Source organism: Saccoglossus kowalevskii, chromosome 15 (genome assembly GCF_978046115.1).
Source record: "Saccoglossus kowalevskii chromosome 15, keSacKowa6.1, whole genome shotgun sequence".
Lineage (NCBI taxonomy): Eukaryota > Metazoa > Hemichordata > Enteropneusta > Harrimaniidae > Saccoglossus > Saccoglossus kowalevskii.
The window spans coordinates 20150012-20158873 of record NC_140655.1 but is presented as its reverse complement, the minus strand read 5'-3'; the positions used below and the strand labels follow the sequence as shown (position 1 = coordinate 20158873).

General features: G+C 35.6%; 1 long non-coding RNA gene across 2 annotated transcripts; it reads left to right on the top strand.

Moving 5' to 3' along the window:
- The first annotated feature begins 1577 nt into the window (after window positions 1-1577).
- On the top strand, window positions 1578-4910 carry LOC144361799 (uncharacterized). 2 transcript variants are annotated; one of them, XR_013422462.2, is made up of 6 exons: window positions 1578-1679; window positions 2904-2989; window positions 3437-3464; window positions 3600-3634; window positions 4020-4047; window positions 4757-4910. It is a non-coding gene; the product is annotated as an uncharacterized LOC144361799 (long non-coding RNA). The 2 variants fall into 2 exon arrangements; XR_013422463.2 differs by having other exon boundaries at window positions 1588-1683.
- Window positions 4911-8862: the final 3952 nt, after the last annotated feature.

The following is an 8862-nucleotide window of genomic DNA, read 5'->3' as shown; positions in this document are numbered from 1 at the left end:
AACAAATTTTCTATACGTATTCTATGTGTTTATAATTGCTAACGCCAAACTCATGAATTCACCCAATAATTTGAAACCTTAAATAAAAAAAAACTAAATTATTCGTAAATACATATAATTTAATTTCGTTTCCTCTGACCGAGAAAGGAATTTTTCACCGGCCAAATATAGATAGACTGGTGTCTGAAAGGATTATCATGTTTTATTAGTACTCGCTATTTAAGAAGCTACCGAGGATGGATGGATGGATAGAATCATAGACAGATAGATGAATTAACCTTGAAACCACACGGACAGGCCAAACCATTCTTGCACGGACATAGGTGGAATCACCCCCACCCCAACCCGCCATGTGCCATCGGGATAAAAAAAACATCCGTTTGTGGACACATTTCAAGGCTCGTTTAAAAAAATCAAAATAAACAGTAGTAACAAAACATACAATTTGTTTATATTAGACTAGACAGTCGACAGTCGGTCGTACCCAATATTAATCTGTTATTATTAATAAATATTGTGTATAAACGTAATATGTGTGAATAAATTGCGAACGCCGGGACAGAAAGACTAAAGTCCCTCGCGTGAAATGCTTCGCATTTCCCATCAAACGCCTTTGGCGTTTGAATTTCTACAATACACAATTATATTTGGTCCGAGGACTGTCGACAGTCTAATATTAGACTAACAAGCGACCAGTTAACATTCAACAAGGAAAACACGAAAAGAACTAGCAGATGTGATAACAGTGACAAGATAATTTGACGAAGGTGATAATAACGGGCAACAACAAGAGTGGTAACCTAAGTTAAAAAATAAAAAGTAGAATTTGGTGGTAAACAGTTGTAGCGAGTTATTCTGAAGTAGGTACTCGTATCACTACATCACTGGTGTCATAATTTTTCGTCTATCTATAGCAACACATCATCCTGGTTTTCAAGTTTCCTGTACCTTGTGATGTGATTGGCTGATTAATAAATTAATAAATTATTTAATTGAAAATAAATGAGTAAATGGAATTCCATTAACAGCCTACTTAATGTGTGCAAAGCTATCTCAGTAAATCCCCTTAAGCGATGCATTCCACCATAAGCTGACATCCATGTCTGTCAGGATTAAAGATCAATTGTTTAGAATAATGATTTGACGTGTGAATTTCAATTTTCATTTGCGCAAATACATGACAATCCTGACTCGTTAAGGCATTATTATGTCCCTATTCAATAATGAGTGTTTTATGCAATACAAAAACAACGCATGGTCATCATTAATCATACAGTGTTTTTATGATGTATAGGCCGGTATTTAAATTATTAAAATAATTGTACATCCACCATTTTGATAATTTAGAGAATGTTTGCTATTTCATGCTGTTCCAATATTAGAATTTACTGCGACACCTGACCGATTAAAATCTGATTCTCTGATTATTTCTAATTGTGTAAAAAACCATAACCAATAGTTGAATCCATTTATAGAAACAGTTGGCCAGGATTATGAATTACGTTAATTCCTACTCTATGCATAATACCAGTAATATTTAGTGTGTGATAAATTTAGTTAAACCAAATAAATGCAAATTAGGCTGAGTCTATCTCTGTATTAGCAGAACATAAAATCAATATATTCCATTCCTGTTCACAGTTTGGATCTGTTGTCTACCATTTCTACTTCGTTGATAAGTAAGTAAGTTTACCTTATATTTCACTATGTTACTAGTATCTGAAACAAGATTCAAAATATTACTACTGATAGTTTTACTGATAACTCACTTTAGCTACACTACTTTTCCCGTCATTTGAAAACACGCATATTGCGCGGTGTATTCATTGCTCTTTTATATGGATATATATGTTGTGATTGCAGGTTGATTTTTTTATTTCCAGTTTCTATCACGTTTATGTACTATGCAAAATGAGACCTACATCGCCCGAATCGCGCGTGCTCGGAGTAAACATATTCCCTCATAAGCCCGTGCGGGATTCTACCGAGAAGTTGCATATTTTACCTCGGTACAATGCATTGATCTGATTGGAGGCGCCTCTAAAATCACTCGCCCAATACAACGTTGTGTTGCCGTTCGCAAAGAATAGCATAAACATTTTCTGGTGGTTATCCACAGTTCTCACTTTCCGGGATTGTTTCCGAAACGTGACTTAGTACTAATTAAAAAATACATGGTCGAACAGTCTAATGTAGACTACCACTTGATGATTACAATGCGCATTTGATGCAAACACCGTAGTTGGTTCTATGCGTACGATCCTGCGATGCACTGAACCGAGCCCCGCACGGAGTCTCCAAATCAAGCATGGGTCGGTCCGTGCAAAATATTGAAATCGTTATTTCAACTCCTATACACGTCTTATCAATGCACAGTTTTCACCCCGGGACATAACGTAAATACAGTTGCTATGTTTTCATGTATGTGATGGTTGAAAATCTACGTTTATATTAATAATACGAATAATACGCTCATTTCACGGTGGCCGTATTTCATAGCGGCTGTGGTTCTTGGTGTATAGTGAAAATATGGAAAAAAAATACAGACTGAATTTATCTAACTAGTTGGATTTACATTCCTCGAGTAACATATTTTAAAATGTTAGTTTACTCTCTGGCTGGGAACAAAATCTTCCATGCAATAATTTTGTTCGTAATGCAGCTATAACGAGCATTATGTTTGAACGATGAATTGAAGAAAATATTTCTAGTATTGCCAGAGACGGCACACTTAAATATACGTTAGCTACAAAGCATCTGCCAACGCGTAGTGGTGAGACGATGACCGAATAAACGAACCTTGGCTGGCGAATATTCAAGGACTACGACTGCAAACAGCTATGTAAGGTTATAGAAAGATGCAATTGAGCTAAAATATAACCATGATATTCACTTTTTTGCAGAAAACTATTGCGGGTTCAAGATGCAATATACTTTATTGCTGGGTTTCGTATTCCTGCTTCTCGTTGGCACAGTCATCACTCAGGAGGTACGTGTTTGACAACTGATAATATTGTACTTCGTAATATAATAATTAATACTTACTTATACAACGTGATCTAAAAGCATAACGCAAAGATGTTACCATGAAATAGAAATCTGGGGGCTGGGAGGGGAGAATCACCGTTTCGTGAACAGTTGTACAGAGATACCTGAAGGTCATTAAATAAAAAAGCAATGTATATGTTGCAAGAAATATACTTCCAGACAACCAATATGTAACTTAAGCTACTGTAGGCTCGAATCGAACGTGTCGATAAATGCCATTTAATATATCGATGCGAGATTAAAACACCCAAACCTGCTACACCTAAACCTACACCCACATTTTCAATTGAGTTGCCCGGGAGTTTGTCTCCACAAAACATGCCATTGGCGCACTGACATATCAGACAAATCAACTTTACTGTATATTTATTGAATTATTGCTCTTCAGGACTATGTCGACGATACTTCCGATGAAGGTATTTATTTAATCATTTATCTATTTTATTATTTGATTCATATTGTGTTGTATCTCTGATTTGTACTTCAAATGCAGCACATTCTTTTCAATGCAATACGATGATTACCAATCATTTGTTTATTTCTTATTTCAGACATTGCAAACTTTGTTCGAGCATTAAATGATGAAGTGAGTACAAATTATAATATCATATTATTGCGTGTGTGTGGTGTGTACCACTGATATGACAAGAACCAGTTATCAGATTTTAAACTTGGTACATAGCAGATGATTTGGCGTAATGCTCGTACCTGATTAGTTTTCGGCTGATATACTTGCATATTAATTACCTAATTAATAAGCTAATTTTATTACCATTTCCACTTGAATAGACTTCAATAAATTAGTTAATGATATATCATTTTTTATGTCAATATTCGAGTCATTCAGACAAAGTTATCTACATTGTTTTGAATTGTGTTTCCGGTACATTCCATCTGAGCGCATTTAGAATAAAACAGACTCCCATTCCGAAAACTGTAATTAAATCAATACGGTAACATTTTATTCACAGCCTGACTACGATGATCTTGGTGTTGAAGGTCAGTATTTTAATAACTTGTTATTTGACTTGACTTTCTAAACTGACAAAACGAACAACAAAACAGTCACGGTATATTATTATCGTACCGTTTCTGTTATTAAAGAGACACAGTGACATTTAAGAACAATAATATGTTCAGTTACATTGGATAGGTACATATTCTGCCAACTAATACTTGTGTATGCATCTATTTTTGGTTTTGTGCATTCATTCATTGTATAGATTTGACTTAGTTTAACAGCTTTCCGGTGCAATTCATATGAAAAAAATATGTGTCGATAAAACTGAATTTAATCATTCTTTGTTGTTGTGGCTTTCTAAATTCGAGTTTAAAAGGCTGTATTTAAAGGGCTGTAGTCGACGCGCCACGCATGCGCGAGATATATGGATCTCATATAAACAAAGATGTCGATTTTGACTGTTGCGCAGATCAGCGAGTACAAATTGAGACGTTTTCAAGCTTTAATTAGGTATTTGTTAGGTAATGTGAGGTCACGAGCGGTAATTAATGTACTAGTAAGTCGCTCCCAGGTCAAAACTCATACTTGTGATTTCCATCAGAAGAGCGCATTGGATTATGGGAAAATAAATGTTTATCAACACAAAAGCTGCACACGCGCGGCGCGACGACTACCGCCCTTTAACAAACTTGACAATTTATAATACTCAAAATCGATGTACTAATGTATTAACTTCTACATCTCCAGAACGAAGACGAAAATGGAACTGGCAGAAAATTAGAAAAGGTCTTCAGACATTTGCAGGAATAGCCAATAATATTGCAGCCCATGGGTAAAACCACGACTTTTAATTCGACTGGTTACCTAGGATACAAGTAATAAATATTAGTATGCATTATGATTATAACGCGTTTTTTTTTAAGAAAAGATCGCATCACAATGTTTATTCTTTTAGTGAAACAAAAGCAGCGATGTGTATTAACATATTGTTACTATGTCGGATAAATTACACATAGAATGTATACAATTAGTTGACTCGTTCAGTAAAAATACTATAGTAATAGCAGTAATATGAATTTTTAGATCTCCATTGTCCGCGAGCAGTTTTCGTTAAGCGTTTACAAGAAAATAGGTCTTTTTTAATTCAACAGTTACTCGTTTCATTGTTCACAACAATACCTGTTTACTAGAAAAGAACTACTCTACGATCTTGTATTGAAAAATACAACTTTCCACTCACTATTTGAAAAAAACAAAAACAGGACATTTATTTGAAACAACGATTACTTGCATGGACACTCTACTGAAAGGCTATATGCGTGATTTGTGGTTAAATGTAACATGTCGGTCACTATGATACGTCAATAGATCACGTGCAGGTCATTATCTCATTGCCCTTCTGTGGAAAAAAAGACGTACATAACACACTACAGAAAAGTCACTCCATTCTCTCGAATTGCAGCATTATTTTGTTGAAGTACGGAAACTCGGCCGCTAACAGTAGTTACCGAATATGAAGCCTTGATTCTGATGAATGTCTTTAACCCTATGGTATTCGGTCGTAAACACTAGCGTCTTCATAGCTGTTATTTAAATTTTAGTAGGTTGGAATTTTACGAGGTATAAGATATGTACACGTAATATCATTTTTGAAGGCATCCTGACTTGCATATTGCACACTTGGCGACAGACGGACCAACTCAAGCAACATTATTAGGATGGACGTACAATTTGATATGCCTCGCCATGGAACTATGAGGGGTAAATCCTTCTCTCGGGGTTCTCCACACGTGTCAGGGGGAAAACTCGTCTCGTCTCTCTATCTCGTCCCCTTGAGGTACGGGATCGGGAAAGTCACTTTAACTTTACAGTCAAATAAGGCACACACAACGAAATACGTTTCAGCTCTCGTCTTAGTCGATCTTTTGGAGCACTCTATAAGACACAGCGCCCTGGGGAAAAGTCCCCAAGACTCTCGCAAGGCTGAACCAAGACTCGCCCAAGACTGGACTGCCTCAAGGCTCGCCCCTGGACTGGACTCTCGACTGCACTCTCTCTCTCCTGCGTCTATCGTGGAGTATCCGCCAAGACCAACTCAAACTCTCTTTATTCATTTTCAAAACTCTAACCAATTACAAAACAGTAAAAAGACTCTAGGGCGTAACCTTCAATCATAAAGCCAATCACACTAAGTACTGAATACGTCATATCTTTTGATTAATCGTTCACTACATTAATAACTATGAATATAAACTGTCAGAATGGCGACGATTATCTGGTAATTAGTTCCAAATCACTGAGCCAAGTTCCGTCCAAAACTTCAAATAGACCTAAACGATGACAGACATAACACAGCAATTCAGCTAATAATCAGCTAATTAAGTCGGTTAACAGATACGCGAAAACAAATTCATGACAGAACCCTCAATGCTACAACTTTCGTTACAATTTTACCACGTTTGTTCAAACGGATGAAGACTTCGCTGTGAATAAACATATTGACTATATTGTTCTAAATAAAATATCGATAAATATTGCACATGCATTCACTTTCACAGTCATTCATTCCTCATGTTACTGGCTGCACAAATAAAGGCAATTTGAAGTGTGCTTTTTAACAAACAGTTGATTTTGTAAATAGTAAAGAAACACATCTGACATTTTCAAATAAGTGTATAATACTGGATGACAAAACATTGCTGAAGATAATGTCCAAAAATAGCAAAATGTACAACTTATAATCCCCTCGACATAATATTATAGATTGACAGTAAAAATGTCTATCTTATGCGCATGCTTCATTGTTGAGTACATATACATGTAATCTCACACATAAAAATGTCTGTATGTATTATTTAACATAATACTTCACAGTGCTAGACAGGGAAAAGCACCAGAAAAAGCGGTTGGGGGTAACAGTTAGTACCATAATTCGTAACACTGTATTCATGACAATCCATACTGATACTATGTCGAGGTTGTATAGGGTATAAAAACTCAAAAATCAGTTTATATAAGCAATAATAAACCCTGCGCAACAACCTACAACTTTAATTATGACGAATATTTGCTTGATATGCGTTTGTTAAATAAATTCCACATTTCATTTCATAAAACGATTTAGTTAGGAAATCGCGTTTTGTTATTATGCTGAATCGATTTTGGAATAGATTATTTGTGAATTTAAAATATTTCACCTGTGAAGTGTGTTTTTCATCAGTAATATTCTCTACAGCGCGTATTGGGAATAGAAACCAGCAACTGAAATAACTTATGTATATATCTTGTAAAATGTTTTAGATGGAATTTCCGTATGTTATATTTCACTAAACTGTGGCAACAAGCAAACATCGTCAATATAGAATCACACTGATATATATTGTCCGTCGGTCGATACGAACATCGTACTGCTTCGTAAATGAACAGATACATATAGGAGATGACCACAGTTATGTGTGGTTAACAGTAACATGCTAGGAGATATGGTGGTGTTAAAGGTCAAACTGTGTTGCATACACACTCGCCACATCCGGTTACGTTTTTCCAGACCACATCATACTCTTAATTAATTATCACTAGGTTGTCTTGGTCAACGTGTACGTGAAAAACTGTAACATACAGCTAAAAGGCCCTTCTGCATTCACTAGTTCAGCGAGGCGAGGTGTATAACTATGGTATAACTATGGTACTGTCTGAACAGACCAGTTTTCAAGCTATAACATCACACGTAGTGGTGAATACTTGTGGAAAATCCAACAGTTGATAACAATATTATGTTCAAAGTATGAGCTAAATTGGTCAAAATATATTATTCGCACATACCTAATTTCTGAAGAAATAGCTTGTTTTACCATATATTTAAATTTATTTTAAATTTTAACTTATTCTGGTTTTCAAGTTTTCATTACCTTGTGATGTGAGGGGCTGATTTGGCAGTTGTGATGTCAACGTCTGTCAGTTTGAGCAGTTTTTAGTGACGCGACTTGGTTTGGGTGGTTCATAGATGTACCATTTCAACTGTGAAGTGCAGTAGCATGTAGGAACACATAGTCAAATAAATAAATAAATAAATAAATAAATAAATAAACAAACAAATAAATAAATAAATAAATAAATAAATAAATAAATAAATAAATAAATAAATCGGTTTATCAGCAAAGACATTTTCGCTGACCGAGGCTCAAAGGTGGCCGTTATTCTTACCATAGCGACATCACGTACGCACATTTGGTTCACACGAGATTGCAGTATTGTTTAGGAACAGCAACTTGCATGTTTAGGGTAGATACTATAAACATATATTACAGGACTTTTATAAATAGACTGCAGCGATTGGCTGATCGCAAGTTTACCCGGCCACACCATAGAGATTTATGATTTAGCGTGTAAGACTTGTAAGAGAGGGGGAGAAGTGAACAGCTAGGCTTTACCTCAGCTGACCGTTTGAAGAATAAAGCTGGACTATCTGAATGAATAATGAACTAATGTGTATTTCTTTGGGTCGAATCTGGTATATCTACGTGTTATCAACTAACACTATCAACTAAGTGAGTCAAGTGTGATTGTGAATGTGTGTTACGTAACTTCTTGTACAGAAGTAAATTGGCAAACGAAGGGACCAATGGCGCAGCTGATACTCATATATAATAGTGAATTATATGTCAGATTCAATCACAATTCACCTGCTTAGCTCATTTAGCGCGTGATTATGCATTTACACTGTCTACTCGTTGATTTTGAAATCTCAATAAATCTAAGCCCATTAGTAGCATATTTACAGTGCAAAGGTCAAACGTCATTTCAGTTTAATATCGCAATCCATCTCTGTCAAGCCCCTTAATCGATAAATTCCA